Raw genomic sequence first — 17,832 nt, 5'->3', positions numbered from 1 at the left:
TCAAACACCTAAACAGAGATTCATGTGTTTAACGGATCGTAACATTCAACATAGTAAAGATGTCAACTCTCCCCAAGCTGACATGCAGGTTTGTAATAGGCTAAATAATGGTGACCCGAAGACATCAAGTTCTAACCTCTGAAATCTGTAAATGTTACTTTACAAGGAAAGTATCTTTGCAGATGTGATTAAATTAAGAATCTTGTGGACAGATTATCTGGCCTTAAATCCCATCACAATTGTCATTACAAGAAAGAGGCAGAGGGAGGTTACACACAGAGATGGAGAAAGGGATGTGAGGTTTGAGGCAGAGTTTGCAGTAATGTGGCCACAAGCCAAGGAATGCCAGCAGCCACCAGAAGCTAGAAGAGACAAGGCATGGATTCTTCCCTAGAGCTCACAGAGGGAGCATGGCCCTTGCCAACACCTTGATTTTGGATTTCAGGTCTCCAGAACAGTAACAGAATAATGTCTACACTATTTGAGGCCAATAAGTTTGTGGTGATTTTTAACAAGAGCCCCAGAAAACTAATTCAAGGTTTAATACACTTCCTATTAAAGTCCCAGCAAGATTTGTGTAGATATAGATAAGGCTATTCTAAAATGTATATGGTAAGGCAAAGGAACTGGAATAGCTGTTATGGGAAAAACAACTATTTTGAATTGCTGCCGAGGCATTTTATAGTATGATAACCTTGCTCATACCAAGAATCTGGACGTTTAGATAAGGCCCTGAGCTCGGACTCCCACTGTAAGTTTCCACTTTGCTTTTCCCAAGGTGCCTTTTAAAATAACCTCCTAGAGTTGAGCTCATGTAGTGACCTCCACTCCAACCACCTTAGAGTGGCAAGTGCTTGCTACCCTCCTCTCTATCTCCTGTTGCTGATAACCTGGGAGAAAGGACTGTCCTTTCTCCAGACCCCGCCATCCCCTAACTCCACTTCTGGGATCTGTAAGTAATAAATTTCACCACTTCCTTTGTGCGAGTGTACTGGAGCTGCACCTTCAATCGAAATGACCCTCTGGCTTTTCACCTCCCAAAAGTAGAAGCTCATATGCTGAGGGAGCTGTCAGCTGACCCCACGCGGGTGGCTTGTGCCCCTCGTTCGACAGGTCGTAATCGGCATAGTCTTAATACATCAGCAATGGCTTCTCGACACAATAGCCAAAAACGATTTTAAAAAAGAATAAAAAGGACTCATTCTACCTAATAACAAGATTTAGTTCGCTACAGTAATCAAAGACTGTGCTGTTGGAAGGTAAACGCAATGCATCGAAACAAAGAATCCAGAAAAAGGCCTACACAAGAATGCCAAACTGATTTTTGACAAAGGTACGAAAGCAATTTGATGGAGGAAAAATAGCTTCTTCAACAAATGGTGCAACCCAGACGTCCTTCAGTGGAAGAAGGGCTGGACAAACTGGTACATCCACACCACGGGACGCTAAGGAGCAATAAAAAAGAATCGACTACTGACACACTCAACGATTTGGATGGATCTCAAGGGCATTATGCTGTGTGGAAAATGCTAATCCCGAAAGGCTGCGTACTATGTGACTTAATTTTTATAACATTCTTGAAGTTACAATATTATAGAAATAGAGAAGAGGTTCCTAGTTGTCAGGGATTAAAGAGGGGGTCCAGGCACAAGGGACGTAAGTGTAGCTAAAAGGGCAACTGAGGGAGCCTCGTGGTAATGAAAATGTTCTGTATTTTGACTGTATCGCGATATCTCCGTAATACTTTTCACAACTGCATGTGAATCCACAATTATTTTAAACATTTTTTCCAAAAATCTTGAAGCAAAAAAAAAAAAAAAAAAAAGACATTTGAATCAGAATTTTCAATTTCTGTGCAATAAAGGACACTGTAAAGAAAGTAAAAAGGGAGAAAGCGCTATCAATCCCTATGACGGCTAAAGAATCCCGATCAAAGTGCGCTGAGTGCCCCAAAACAATAAAAACGGGCTGAAGACAAAAGAGATAACAGGTAATTCACACACGCCCACGCACACACACAAAACCTCTGACTAGTAGGAAACATAGGAGAAGATATCTGCTCAACCTCACTAGTAGTCAGGGAAAGAAAATTAAGGCAACATGGAAAACCTTCACATGGCAGTCGGAATGGGCAGACACGTTCACATCGCTGAAGGGAAGGAAGCTCACGGCCACTGGCGGCGTGTGGGCTGGTCCAACCTCCCGGAGAGGACTCGACAGCCCAGCTGGGCCCTTCCGCTCCTAGGCACACTCCCAGAGGACTATCCACACACACACGGAGAGACAGGGCAAGTATGTTTGTTCACTGCAACATCAGAAAGCTGCCCATCAGCCGGAGACAGCACCAAGAGGGTACAGTGCCCTCACGCCATGCAACTCTGCAGGCAATTAAAACGAACTAAAACTGCAAGAACCAAAATCAGCAACTCTCAAAAAACGTGTAGCATAAGGAGCCCATTGCACAAATATATTAATGTCATTTATGTAAAATGTTTAAATATTCATATGTATATAAATAAAACCATTCATGCAACCACAAACACCAAACTGAGGATCATGGTCACTGACCCTCACCTGAGCTGGACGACAGGGCACAGGGAAAACAGGGGTTCACAAGGGTCTCCAAATTTATAGCCGCTTTAATCCTAAAATAGGATCTGACGAAAATACAGAACGTTGAGGTATGACAAAGCTGGGTGGCAGATCCTCGTGTTCTGCATAATGTTAGTCTATGTTCTCTGACGAGTACTTGAAACACATGAAGGTAACGAGCTTGGCTGAGTCCTGTGATCTCAAAAGAATAAAAATCCTGAAGCGCCCAGCCCCTCCTCTCTGCGTCTTGTTCACCACCTTCTCAGGACTGGAAAGCCCTGTCCTCATGCATGTGTCCGGCATTTTCTGAATGGCATCTAAAATCCAGATCCCAACCCGTGGGGCTCCTGCTCTGCCCCGAGCCTACCACACTCATCACCGTCATCTCTGTCCACCTCTACCTCTTTGTGCTCATGTCACTCAGGTCTACGTGATCCCCCATGAGAACGGTCTGTATGCACCCCAGTTCCCAGGACAGTGTTAACTCCCTGAGGGATCAGAAAAACACATGGAGCGGCTCTACAAACGTATGAGACAGGATTTGAAATTCGCCTGCCTTGGGAAGTTAATGAGGATGTTCTATCTTGTGGCATGATCCCACCCTCTCACCAATGCAAAGTAACAGGTATAACATTGTCCTTCTTCCTGTTTCCACTACCATGTCCCACTCTAAGGTCACATGTGACCAGGCGGCTCTCACGGGACTTCGGACCCATTCCTCAATGGGAAAATTTCCTCCCTGCCATCGGTGGATGGCTGGGTCACTTCTGCCCACCACTGACTTGCCAGCAATTTTAAGTGCCATACTTCTCCATGGGGACACCAAATGACAAAGGTCCTATGGGCATCAGTTCCAAGAACCACTTGACTCCCAGTGACCTCTGCCGGGTCCTCTCTCAGGAAAGGCAAGGAAGGAAACACCTCGACTCCTTAATACCCAGTGTTCACTGTACTCTGGGTAGAGGTCTCCGCCTCAGACCCCTATCAAGGGGCCCAAGTTTAAGGTTTTTCTTTGAACTCTTCTCTGTCTGTCTTTCTATAGCTTCCAGTCTCTGCCTTTACCCCTTTTATGGCTTATTTCATCATTTAATTAAAATTTTTTTCTAGGTCTTTTATTTTATGCTATCTTAAGTAAAATAACTTCAGAGTTTTCAGAGTGCTTCCTTTAATAGCCTTTTCCTTTCTTACACATTTTAATTCTCATTTAGTAAACGGCTTAGCTCAACCACACCCCACAAGACTGGTTGGAAGGGTGGTAAATTGTGGCAGGGCAGGGACACACCTGTTGCAATCAGTGGCATATGCCAAGCACACACACAATGTCGAACGCACACCTAATGAATGACTAGGGAGGATAAAGGGCTTTAACTTCTTCCTGTGTCTTTACTCTTCAGCTTACTTATTTTTCTACTTATTAGATCCAGTTGGTCTTTTACTTTTCTAATCTGACTCTCCATTTAAAAATTCTCAGCTCATCTGAAAACAGCCACAGTATGAGACACACCCTGTCCTACCAGAACATAAGCTGTCGCTATCTGCGGACACGTGACGACACAGGCTATCTGCTTCATGACTAAGTGCTCTGCATTTAGCAAGCGGGCGATGTCCCAGGCAGAACTCCAACTGCTGTGTGTTGGTTTTCCACGCTCTGGGGAGAAAAGATCTTGGCAAAAAGCAGCCTTTCTAATGCTGGCTTCCTGTAAGCAAGGGTCATGCCTCCTCGTGCTAGGAACTTGGCAGGCTGCACTCACACACCCATATTAGGATGTCCCTCCAGAAGGGACATACTCACACGCTTGGTCATTCAGAGATGGAGGCACTGAGGAGATCCTCCGCCTCATTCCGCAGGGACCAAGGCCCAAAGGAGGTTAATTCTCAACCACGGTCACATAGAACCTGTGGCCAGAACATGGTGAGAGGAGAAGGTGCTCAGGATCCAGCGGAAGACTAAGGCCAGAGTCACCCAGACTTCCTGACACAGCCAATAAACACCGCACGCGCACACTGACATTACGCCCCCTGGAACACCGGGAAGTGCAGCCCAGGAATGCACCTCAGCTGAACTCAGCACTGGCCCGCTGACAGGAGCTGCCGAGGCTGTTCTCCTAAGAGATGAGCAGTGGGAATGGCTAAGTCGTTTTACTGTGCCAGGACCCACCACTCAGTGCAGTGCCCACCACGCAGTCTGAGCTCACTGTCCCCGACCACAGCGAAATCCAACTCTGTAAAGAGAGACCTTCCCATAGCCTCAGCGAAGCCCCTGGCTCTCCGAACACATGCTCAGCAGCCACGGCACACAGCGCGAGCAACGGACAGAGCTGCCAGGCAGCAGTTCCGTCCCTTAGTCCCAGACATTCCACCTCCGGGGCCGAGAAACCATCCAAGTGTGAGGACCTGCAAGGCCGGGACGCTGCTGTCCTGGAGTGCTGCTCAGCCTGCCCTGTCCCTCTTCTCTAGGTAAAAGCTTGTGTTCCTGCCCCCAGAGCCACCAGCACCAGGGAAGAGAGCCCAGGTACCCTAGATACAACCCGCCCCACCCCCCGACCGGGTGTGCACGCAGCACCTAACAGCAGCACACAGGTGGCACTTCCACAGGGAGCTGGCCGGGGCCAGAGGAAGGACCTGAGCGGGGGACCTCCAGGGCAGGGGAGCTGGCTGGGGGAGGGGCCAGCAGCCGTGCCCATGCTTCCTCTCTGCAACACTGACACGGGTCTCTCCAGTGACAGGAAGAAGTAAAAAGTCACAGTTTTCAGCAACGCCCAACATGTGGTATCCTCTGTGAACCAAAATACATCAAATCTGCCCTGGAGGCAGGTTTATTTAAAGGTTACGAGATCAGTTAGCAAGGACATAACTAGGGAATCAAAAGCATTATAGAGTGGCAGGCGAGGACCCCAGGCATCCAAGATAAGAGTTCAGCAGGACAGACACCCTGTCACCAACACTAATCCCTGTATGGGGCTGAAACCCGTGCCCTGCATGGGGAGAGTCTATGCCCATGAGGCACAGGCCTTGTGACCCTCCTCTGTCCTCTGTCCGGAGAGCGTTGGGTCCCTGGAACTAGAAGATTCCTCTGGAATCCTAGCCCCAGGAGCGAAGCAGCTCTGCTGCGTCCAGGCTGCCTCCTCAGAGCTAATGGGTGCCCGACCGCCCCCTCGCTCCCCCTGAAGCTCATGCACTAAATGCTTTCCATTCAATACACGGAAGGGACAAATGCATGCGTGGCGCCGACTCAACTCGTAGCAAACGTGATGTTTCCTCATGTGTGTAAAAACCCACAGAGACTGGAACACTAGATATCTTAACTAAAAACTCTGACAGAACAGCTCCCTACTAGTTTTGACTTTCCAGGAATGAAGGAAGAGTTGTGAGATTCAACCCGTTATTAACCACACAAAGGAGGCAGAGGCAGCCCACCCCGCCACTCCCAGGAAACCCCACTCTCTAACAGCTACGGTATCTAAAAATAATGCTTAAACTGTCAAATTGTTCCCATTTGCCACAGTAATGAAAACATTTAAGGAAAATGAGATTTTCTTTTAAAAATCAAACTAAAAATAATAAAATTCCATGTTCTTCTTTTAAATGGTCTTCGAAAGGCAAAAGCAAAAACTAAACGGAAACAACCACTTTCGGGTCCCTGTAGGACAAAGCTTTTGTCCAGACACTCAGAAGTTGAGTGTTAACTGTCAGTCTAACAGTGACATTCTGGAGGGTTACCCAATTTAAAACTGCTCAATCTGATGGCCAACAGGATGTACTCAACACAATGGAAAACAATAGTGTGAAGTCATTGTTTATTTGGGCTCCAAATTCCAAAAAGACAGGCAGATTCCTCTTTGAATTAAAAACAGGACTTTTTCATTCCTTGGAAAAAGAAGAGAAAGGTGTTAAGCCAAGTCACTGGGGAAGATTCAAGGTGTCACCCCTAAATCACTGACAGCTCAGGAGGCAGATGAGGTTTCCCCAACCTGGGGCAAGCTGCTGCCTGGCCTACGCACTACGGGACCCCCGCCACAGGTGTGGGGGCAGCCCAGGAAGGGCGCCAGAGGCGAGCCGAGCAGCCCACCAAGGGAGTCAAGGGTCACACAGCAGCAAGAGATTTAAAAGTAAAAATATGTGGAAGAAAAAAATTACCACCTCTGAGAAACAAGAGCTCCACAGTCTACCAAACAGAAGAGCTACTTGCAACACTTTCCATTTGAAGACTTCTTGCAAATTCTCACTGATCACAGGTACTAAAAGCAGAAGTAGAGGAAGGGCAGTGGTTTCTGCTGATGGTGGGTAGGTTTTTTCAACAAAGGCAGGAAGGAAGCAAAGGTTTATTACCTGAGTACAAACTCACTCAGGTGTAACACGCCCTGGCGAAAGGGAAGAAAAACAAGGCTCAAAACCCAAGGCTAAACTCTCCACTGGACCGTGGTTTTTAACCTGGGTAGATTTTTAACATCTTATGTGATAAAACTCACTGAAAATCAGCTCCTTCTACACTCCAGTGAACTCCATATGCTGCTGTTAAACATTACTCCCAACTAAACTGCACACTGAAAAATGATTAAGATGGTAAATTTTATGTTATGTGCTTTTTCTACAATTTAAAATTTTTTTCTGTAGTTAAGATGGTAAATTTTATGTCTACTTTCCCACAATTATAAATAAATGTGTTTAAAAAAAAAAAAACATTACTCAGAGTCACACCAATCAGACTTCAGGAAAAACACAAGGTTTAGGTCTAGTCTTTTCATCATCGATGCTCAGGTAGGGCACTGAGGGCAGAAAAGTGTACACTGAGCCCAAAGACAAGGCCCAGGTCTGTCCATCTGGCTGCAGCAGCTGGACCGAGAGGGGAGTGGAGGCGGGGGGTGGGGGGGTAAGAGCGAGAGGTGGGCGGTCAGACTCAGCAGAATCCAAGTGGAAATGAATTACCACATCCGCTTACCCGAGTGGTATCTAATAACCCAATTAAAGTAAATTACAATTATCTCAAGACAGCCCGACAATAATTAACACTTCAATGCATATTTACCGACTCCCTACCCTGTGCTAGGTGTGAAGCTTTTTTTTGTGATGCATGCCATCTTCCCCAACTTCACATAAAAATATTCAATTAAGACTTACATATGTTACTAAATAAAACACAAGAGGTCATAAACTAAGTACTTATATATTACAAACAGACATTTCCCAAGTAGGTGCTTACAGGGAACTGAAAGTTGCATTCTGACTCCCCAAACTCCCCCAGCTACCCAGCCACCTCCCCATCTCAGCAGAAAGGCAACGGGGGACTACACTGCGAGGTCAGGCCAGCCAGTGTCTGTCCTGGCCAAGGCGGGATGAGAAGGGCTGCCTGGGGGGGGGGGGGGGGGGGTGGGAGGGAGAAGAGGTCACGGCAGGGGTCTGGGCAGCACCTGCTCTGCTAGTCTCTCCCCCAGCAGTCATTAGAGTACAAGGAAAGAAAAGGTTTCTTCTAAACCCCAGAAATGATTAACCAAGCACAAAAGCGGTAATCACCTGATTTCACACTTTGAAGTTAAAAGCTAAGCTTTCTGATATATTTTCCGTTCTACTACAAAAGATTAAAAATAAGTGCTGTAGCTCAAAACTAATATGCTAATCTGACTTCAATGAATTAAATTTAGAAAAAGTGTGCTGACTGCTGGCCTTCCTGACCTACTTGGCTAATCAGACTCCAAAACCGGGGAGTGAGATGAAATGTCAGGGTGGCCCCGGCCACTCCCAGCTCCCTACTCAGGTCCCACCCCCCAGCACATCCAGCAGCCGAAAAATATAGGCCTCAGGAGCCAAACGGGGGTGTCCTGGCTGCTGGTGCCGTGAGTTCCTGCACCTTCACTGTAAGGTACCACCGTACTGAATGCTTATCTAGGCGAATACTGCAATCTTCAGTGTTTAAAGTTGTGACCTGCTTTTGGCCACATTCTCAAGACTCAACCATCAAGAACATTTCAATCATGCCAGAAATTTAAAGATCAACAAACCTCGTTTAAAGGACAAGACACAACTAGTATCCACTCCCTTTGCTCAGACTTTCTTGCTAGCAGAATTCCTTCCCTCCCACATATGGCTCTAATTGGCACTTCTACCTACCTCGGCCTTGCCACAGCTATAAAATCTAAATAATCGCAAACCTCCCTGGTAGGTTTTAGGGGTGTGCTTCCAAAGGCCGGAGGGAAGCAGCCAGAAGATGGCCTCACAGACTTCTGGGAATGCTGTTCTGCAAAGCCACGCCTGACCTCATGCTTGCCTAGAGTGGCACCTGAGCGCACCAGTTCCCAGTGAACTGGTGAAGGTAAAGCTTGCAGGCCAGATCCCATCAGCTCCCACATGGCTGGCCTTCCCCAGCAGAGGATGCTGGGCTGCTCAAGGACCATAGCACGAAGTTAGAGAACTGTGTCCAATTCAGGCACCTCTATACCCCAAGGAAGACAGAGAAAACCCAGTACCGCTGAGTGTCTTCCCTCCTCAACACTCCAGGAGATCCCCAGCCGCGAGCCTCCGCCGTGGTGGATTTAGACCAGGTTAACATAACTGAAGACAAGACATCCTTGTCCTCACCTCCCACTGCTTCTACCTCCTCTTTCTACAGGCTTTGATCATTCCCTTGGCACAAAGGAACAGATGAGTCTCCACTCAGAAGTAATTATTTGGAAATTAATTCTTGCATTTTAGAATCCAAGGATTAAAAATTAAAAGCAAAAAGGAATCAGGGAAGGACAAATGGAAGACATCTTTGTTTTACCAAAAGGGTGTGGCTGTAATTTACATATTCCCAAGTACTGGGGAGAAAGGAAGTATTTTTCAGTGGTGGCCAGAATCCTGATGCATAGAACAGACTTGGGATCTGAATTTCCAAGCTGAACCACTTTCAGGCACGAATGGGCTCCCACAGCCCATGTGGACAGAGATCCCACCAGCCCACAGCTTAATTCTTCAGTTGCTTTATCTTCATTTCCCACCAATCTTCAGCTGGCTTCTAACTAGAGCACATAGGTGCCCTGCACATCGGCACTTCTACCTACCTTACCTACCTCTGCCTTTTTTTTTTTTTTAAATCAGGCTATCTTTATAAACTCATAATTCACAGGCAACTCAAAAAATCACTCAAACTCTCCCTTGCATTAGGGCTTAGGAGCAGGAAGTCATCCGGCACACTCTTGACACCAGAGTCTCCACCTCTCATACCACAAGGTTCAGTGTGGCTGTGAACTCTGAGCAGCAGCTTCTGGGAGGGTCAGCTCTGCAAAATAAACAACTGCAGCTAATTCAAAGTCAGACAGTTGAAAGTTTACAACGTTTTTCAAAATACTTGTAATGCATCCAGGAATCTGAGTTATCTTTTGCTTTTATAGACTAACTACTAAGTATTAAATTTGACACTGATCATGGGTTCAAGGAAGTGACAAGGCCTCCATGGGCATTTGAGACTCAGCAAGCACCTCGCATAGGACCAGTGTGCACCTGTCTGGTACTGGGTAATTCCCTGAGCCTCATGTTCTGCTAGGTGATGCTGCAGCACCTGGGCACCAAGGCCCATCAATGGCTAGTACATGGCACTTGTCATGGGCCTGGACAAAGCAAGCTTTAAAGGAATCATTTCTAAAACATTCTGAAGGAGAGTAAACATGTTCCAACTCCATCTACCCTTCAACAAAAAAGCAATGGGCCTGCCCAACAAAATCTCAGCTGTGGCTGTCCTCTGGGTATGAGACAGGCGAGAGGTCGGTGACTGAGAGATCTCAGCACACCAGGAAGCAGAGTGACAGCAGGTGCGACAGAGCGATAGCGATTTGTTGCTGTTGTTGTTGTTTGGCAAACAGGATTTTTTAAAAAATCATTTTACCACAATTTACCACAGAACAAGTCTGTTCTCAGAAACCTTGTTTTCTAGGTAAAGATGGAATGAAATAACACCAGCTACAATGATCAGTAGCATGAATGGAGATAACGGGCAAACGGCAAATTAAATAATGATGCATGGTGTGTGTCTCAGTCTTTGGAGGAAAGACAATGGATAAATATCACAAAAATACCTACTGTTTGCTTCTGCAAACAGTTCCATAAGCGCCTTGCTCTAACAAAGAGACACACAATAGGAAGTATATATTTCCTTAATGATTTTTATTCAACAAATTTTGACCACCTACTCAGTATCAGACACCATCCTACCTTCCCCCATCTACTCTTTAATTCCAACTCGATTCCATGTGCATTCAATCTCTCCACAAATGAAGAACACCGTTAAAATGAAAATGCTTGCCATTAGAGGATTAAGGTCTCGAGAAACACAAGCTTACCCGGTTTCTCAATAAAACCTTTCCCTACTAGATTGTGTGTCCCTTGAGGGCTCAACCGGGGTCAAATTTACCTGGGTCCTGAGCTCAGGCTGGATCAACGGGGGCTAGACAGCAGGGCCTGGCCGGGCGGAAAAGTGCAGGGTGGCAGCAGTCAGGGAAAGCCGAGGCCCCAGAGTGTGACCTCCACTCCCCAGACAGTCTTCCACCCCAGAGCACTGGGAGGGGAGGGCGCAGGAGGGTCCATGCAGACACCTGCTTTCTCTTGGCCTTCGCCGGGAGATGGGCCCACTGTCACCACCCAAAGATGTGGGCTAAGGCCTAGCCTTCCATTCAAGTTCAAATAAGTCAAAGACCCGAGAGAGTGTGCACTGGCCTCTGGTCAATCTGCTGGGTCTCCACTTTTCCACAAGCTGGGACACTGTATCACTGCCCAGTGCAGAGATGTCTACTGAACCCTCGGTCTGCTTATTTTCAGGACTAGGTTCCCATCCCTGCTCCCCTGAGGCTGCCCTGCCTTCCCCAGTCTAGTCCAGGAGTACTTTTCCTTCTAGCCAAGCAGGCCCAATCCCTGCCACTCATTCAGTGAGTCCACTCCGCAGCGCGCGCTCCTGAATGCAGAGCTGCAGGTGTTCGACAGCACAATCATCTCCACGTAACCTGCAAAGCTTACTCCCACTCCATCCACCCAATCAATGGAAAGATGCTCAGCAAATACTTGGTGAGTTGACACAAATCGATGTTTTCCCTCAAATGTGGCCCTATACATACCCAAGTTTATTCCTTTCCTTTGTTTTATCACTTCAAAACGAGCTAGACATTTCCAGTGTCAAGCATGAGAACTCCCAGGAAGGGGGAAGCAGAAGGCACCCTTTTTCTGGTGCACTGGCCACCCAAACCACCTAAGGCTTGCTTCCACACAAACACCTTCCTTGGAGGAGCTTTGGTCCATTTAATGGGCAGGTTTATGGGCACCTTCTGCCCAGTTCTGCCTCTGTGAGTTAGGCTAAGTTTCTTACTTCCGCTATGGATACAAGCTCTGCTAAGCTCTGGAGCAGTGGCTCTAGACTCTGGCTGCCCATTAGTTACCTGGGCAAGGGACTTAGGAAACTGAAGCCTGAGTCCTGCCCCAGAGATTCTGATGTCATTGAGTGGCGGCGCAGATTCCAACCAACTGTAAACCCTGCCCTAAAGAAGACACAGCAGCTCCAAAGCAAAACGGGAGGTGGACAGCATGCTACGGAGCCCAGTCTACAAGGACAGCAGGAACCGAAGGAAGTGAGAACTGGCGCGCAGCTGAGGAAGAGGACTCAAAAATGCAGGGACTTACCTTCAATCCAACATACCTGACCAGTCCTCACCAGGGCAAGGACTCCTGTACTGAAATTCTCACCAGAGCCTCAGACCCACAGTCCCTGGTGTTCTACAAAGTTTCTCCCAGATGTCCTGGCCCCATCGCAATACACATCAGGGCCACTCAGAGGCCGCACTGGCACCTCATGGAACGCCCAGGAGGGACACTGGAGTCCCCCTTCCTGCCGTCCTGGCCCCGGGCCTCCTCGGGGTGGGAGCGGCTGTGGCAGTCCCTCGCTCCACTCCGACTGTGGCATGAGCCCCGGCATCTAAAGCGGGCCTCCAGGTGGTGCTTACACTTGTTTTCTCATCAGTGAATTGGCGACCATGCTGTCACTGACCCCACAGGTCTGTTATCAGGAAGATGACATTTTAGCCATTCAGCCTGATGCCTGCACAGACTAAGCACTCCCTAGAGACTGTCTCTTTCAATGACTATGGTTTACCCTGCACTCAGCGGCCATAATGAGGAGTATCATTTCTGGATGCTGCAATCCTTTAAGACAGAGACCCTGGGTAACAGTGACCCTATGGAACAGCTAATGTCTCTTTTATGACATGAAAAATCTGAGGTCCACACCAAGTAAGAGGCAGAGCCAGGACTTGAAGCCGGCTCACCAGGTAACTCGCCCGAGCCACAACTGCCATCCCATGGCCCTTGCATTCCAGGCAGCTCATGACAACTGCCCATGGATTGGGTCTACCCTCCCTGCCTGGCTCACAAAAAAGTACTCATGAGCATCTGTTAACTACCTCTCACCCTCTGGCTCCTAGCCTGCTAAATGCCACTTCTTCAGGAAACCTGCCCAACTCGGCCCTCCATTATGCCTTTCCTTCTCCACTTAAGTCTCAGAATAGTGAGAGCAGCAGCCAGATCTGATTTGCTCACGTAGTCTCATGATGGCATACGGAGGACACAGGTCAGCCCCACATCTTCCCATGACCCGCCCACCCGCCCGAGGGAAAGCTATGTCAAAGACCACAGAGTCATGGGCACTGCCTCATGGAGCCAGGCTTCGCACAGTCCACAGCCTAGAGCAAGGGTCCCCGGCATTGACATGCAAGTATATCCTTCCTCTTTAGAAATCGGCTCAATGGTTCCAAGAATTTCTCTACCAATTAAGTAGAAATAAATTCTTTGAGCAGGCAGGGTCTCCTTTTATTTTGCTGCTAAAGTCCATCTCTCTGCTAATATCTGTCATGTTTCACTTATAACAAAAGAACTGGACACTCGTGAAACTCCTTTATTCAATGGCAACATGAGTAAGTAACTGAATACAAAATTATACTTATTTTAAAAGACTTTCAATAAATAAAAATACGTGCCACGCATCCGTATCTTGGTTTCTAAGTGCCACTTCAACTAAAAGGAAGCAAAGCTCCTTGTAGAAAGGGCTGATGCCAGGATGGGGCATGTTGCCTAGAATATCTCACTGCACCAAAAAGTCAGGAGTGCTCAAACGATGTTCGGGACATGTCAAAAGGACGCAAGAGCCAGCCTGAAAGGGCTCACAGCGGCCACACGTGGGACACTCTGGGCATCAAAATGAATAATGACAAGAAGAATCACATTGAACAAGTTATCAGTAAGAACTAACATAAATAAGCCAATGAATAACTGGGGGAGAAAACTCTTCTTAGAGTAAGATGACAACTAATATAGATGAAATAAATCTTAAAAATATCACTGGATGCTCAAAGTGGAGTGTCAAAGTTTGAAGAGGAACAGGATATTTATAAAGCCTCAAAATGTCTCCTCATGAATTACTTATTAATTGCAATAGGAAAAATGGCAACTTTACAAGAGAGAAACTTCCAGGCACCTCCTTAACCAGAGCTGATCATCAGGACAAACCAGAACAAACCAGTATCTCGTGCCAATCCACATGGGGCTATCAACTATGCTACTGCAACAACAGAGGCTATCTGGGAATGGACTGCAGATCAGACAATACACCAATGTTAAATGTCCTCATGTGGTTACATAAGAGAATGTCCTTATTCTCAGGAAATATACAATTAAGTATTTAGGAATAAAGGGGTGTATGTTTGCCAATTACTCATAGATAGTTCAGTGGAAAAAATGTATAGGTAGAAAAGAAAGAATGGCAAAGTGAACAAAGAACAATGTAACAAATGGTGACTCAAGAATTTAGGAACTCCTTTCACTATTCTTGAAATTATTCTGTAAGTTCGAAGTTACGAAAATATAAAATGGAAAGAAAATAAGTGGTAGGAAAAAGGAACATGGGGCACAGTCTGCCTCTCTTCTCAGGACCTCGATTCTTCCCTGGTGAGAGGGATCCCCATCAACCGTTGTGAGACGAAGTCAGCAGATGACTCCGTAAACTGCGACAGCCTACATGACCCTAACCCCACCACTTACCTCACACCCTGCACTTGGTCCACTAGCGTTCCAGGCACGAAACCTCCAGACTGCACGATTCAAAACACAGAGCCCACCAGGCCCACAAGCCCTCCAGGTTTATAAGGAGAAACAAGAGCATTTTAAAAGCATTTTCCTCCAGAAACACTACAAACACAAAATACACAAAAAAAGAACATTGTTTTTAAAAGTGACGGGTTATAATGGAAGAAAATGTCAAACACTGGGGCCTGAAATTACTACACTGGCTATGTTTGCTTAAGATTAAAAATAGTTTCATCTTCCCTTCCCAGGAACTGTCCCTCCTGGAGACAAAAACACTAACCAACCATCACCAAGTTCAGACATCCCAGAGCTAAACTAACGCAGATCCAGCAGCCTGAAGCCAGGGTTTCTCTCAGATTCCCAGTCCTGACTCAGAAGATACACATTAAGCCTCACAATGATGCCATCAGCTGTCTGGTCCTTACCTTACCCACTGAAAGATGTGACTTTTCTCTTATTTTCAGTAAACTGAGTTACTGTCAAATTCCTTCATTAATGACACGAGGTGGAAGAGGAAGGACGGTGAGAGACAGGTTGAAACAGAAGGAGATGGCTGTTGGTCCCTCTCATACTGTTTGATTAATGGCCTGGTGGGCAGCAAGGTCATAATTCAAACTGGGAGTGATGGTACGTCATAGTTCGGCGGCATGAGAATGTGGGAGGGTGAGCATCCAGACGGCTCATGAATCAAAACATGGTCCTATGTTTTTCTACTCAAACTTGACTACCTCAGAGGAAAATTGCTATGGAGAATTTATGGGCTAATTATTCTCAGCAATAAGGTATCCGTGGGGCTCTTTGCTCCTATTGTTGCCTTCCTAGACCAGTCCTCCCGGCTCGCCCTAGAACTCTGGGCTCAGGGCAGTGGGAAGACAGATGTGCACACTGAGCACAAGGAGGACAAAGCTGGAGACGACCTGGGGGCTCCTGCGTCTAATCTTCATACTGTAGTCTCTCTGTTCTGGAAAACTTTAACACTTCCAAGGAGTCTACGTTTGATGCCTGTTGTCCTTCAACAGAGGGGCGGGCTGGGGAGGAATGCTGGACCCAGCTGCTCTGGAGGTGGCACCCACCAGACTCGGGGCACTGGGGAAAGCAGCATCTATGCCAGGCCAGTGCAGCCAACTGGGACAGGCAGCCATGTGCCTTAGAACAGAATACTGGCCAATCCACTCTCATCTTTCTTCCAGACCAGCCTAACTTGTACACACGAACAACAGCCTAACAGAAAGTGGTGCCCACAACAGTAACTGATGTTCCTAAGATGACCCTCCCAACTCTATATATACCAAGCTGGTTCCTGGTTCAAAAGCTTCCTAGAAAAACCAGGTGACCTAAGCAACTCCGCCAAGATGAGGAGTAACAGGATTGAGGGCTGCATCCCACCATGAGGACCACGATACAAACCCCTGGAAAAGAACACTAGGGCCTGAAAGATGGAGCACGAAGTCCCTCGGCTGATGCTGTGGTTACATCATCTTCTAGAGATACGCGTGATAAACTACTGATGGACGAAATGACAGGTCTGAGATATGCTTCAAAATTACATGGGGTAGGGCAGTGGTTGAGAGTATGAATGGGGCAAGAGTGGCCACTGGTTGGTGGTGTGGGGGCTGGTAACAGGCACACGGGATCCACTGCACTAGTCTTTGGGTGTGCTTGAAATTCTCCATAACGAAAAGTTCAAAAATAAAACACAAGAGGCACATAAACAACATCCCCAGTAATTAAAATATCAAATATATCTCCCAATTCACTCTTAGTATATACCCAGGAAACATGGACAAAATCATTCATGCCAGTATCATCCATGATGGTCAAAAACTAGAACAACCCAAATGTCAAAAACAGGAAAAGCAGTAAACTGGTATATTTATATGTGAAATCTAAACAACAACAAAAGAGAACAAATCACTACACAGAACCACCCAGATGTCAGAGACCTAATGTTCAGTAAGAAAAGACAGGCACATGACGGTAAATGCACTGAGCTGTAATGTACACTTATATATTTTGGTATATGTAAATTATGCTTCAATTTTTTTTAAAAATAGTGATGTCAGAAAAAATCAAAACACTACTAGTTATCGGGGGAGTCAGTGAAACAGCTTTATTTATAAAAGAGTAGATTTTTAAAGGCTAAAGATAAAAAAAACTCAGCTCTGGCCTAGGATCATTTTGGTCGAGGTTTGCTAACCTGCCTGCTACCTGCCAATACCCGAGATGAGGGCAGGAACTCCCTCTACTGACTCCGCCTGCTAGCTGATCACAAACACCAAAGTGCACCAAAGCAGCCAACACCAGAAAACACGGTTTTAACTTCTGCTTCACCTCCGAAGCTGTTGGCCATGCTTGTGGTCTTGGCTTCATCAAATTCTGAGAAATTCAGATTTTCAACGCAGTGGTCGAGATCTCTCACACGGCGGATTCGGCACTCCCCTCACTGCCAGGCCTGCTGCTGGCCACCCGACACTCCCTCGGGCAGCTCCCTGCGGTGCCCAGCAGCCTCGCCAGCCCTCCTCCAGCACACCCCACGCCTCCCTGAGTCTGGAATTCCTTACATTCTCCTCCTTAAAGGCCGGCCCTCACAAAACGCAGATTCTAAACAAGAAAACAAAAACTGATCTAACTCCTCGGACCTAAGTAACCTTAGTGGACGTTCAAGATGCAAAAAATCTGAATTTACTTGGTTTCAAAATTATTTAAGTATAAAATAAATAAAAATTTAAATATGTGAAATAATAGCACAGCAAACAAAAACACCACAAGCACCTGCTAAGTGTCCCAGCACTGGGGAAAGGCCAGATAAATCCTGGTACATCACATGACACCTCTTCTCCTAGCCAAGCCCCATCTGGACAAAAAGCTTGGTATATACAGAGGTAAAGGCCAGCCATCAGCACAGCCCTTCACCACTAGATCCTCACGGCAACAGTGGAGGCAGCAGCGCTGGCAGCTGATACACCTCCTTATTCTGTAAGGCAAGCCTCCGTCCCAGAGCTGGAGATGGGGCAGGGAGGCACAACCACAGCTCACAGAACCTTCCACTATCCACCCAGCCCGCCCAGCCTGATGGTGCAGACACGGGGAAAGACTAGATTCCGGCTAAGCCCTACCCATTTCTCCATTTCCCTACTGCTCAAGTTG

General features: G+C 46.8%; 1 protein-coding gene across 10 annotated transcripts in view; it reads right to left on the bottom strand.

Annotated features, from left to right (window-relative positions):
- Positions 1-17,832, bottom strand: part of DAG1 (dystroglycan 1) — a 53,286-nt gene that overhangs the window by 21,155 nt on the left and 14,299 nt on the right. Inside the window, exon 1 of one of the 10 annotated variants that reach the window (XM_036218712.1) lies at positions 4,385-7,902. The exons of the other annotated variants lie outside the window; for them this stretch is intronic. The gene's annotated coding sequence lies outside the window, so the exon portion shown is untranslated. Of the gene's footprint in view, positions 1-4,384; positions 7,903-17,832 lie in introns of those variants that run through there. 10 annotated transcript variants of the gene reach the window in all.

The sequence above is a fragment of the Rousettus aegyptiacus genome, unplaced genomic scaffold (assembly GCF_014176215.1).
Source record: "Rousettus aegyptiacus isolate mRouAeg1 unplaced genomic scaffold, mRouAeg1.p scaffold_m13_p_4, whole genome shotgun sequence".
Taxonomy (NCBI): Eukaryota; Metazoa; Chordata; class Mammalia; order Chiroptera; family Pteropodidae; genus Rousettus; species Rousettus aegyptiacus.
The sequence above is the reverse complement of the archived record's forward strand: the minus strand, read 5'-3'. Positions and strand labels throughout refer to the sequence as shown.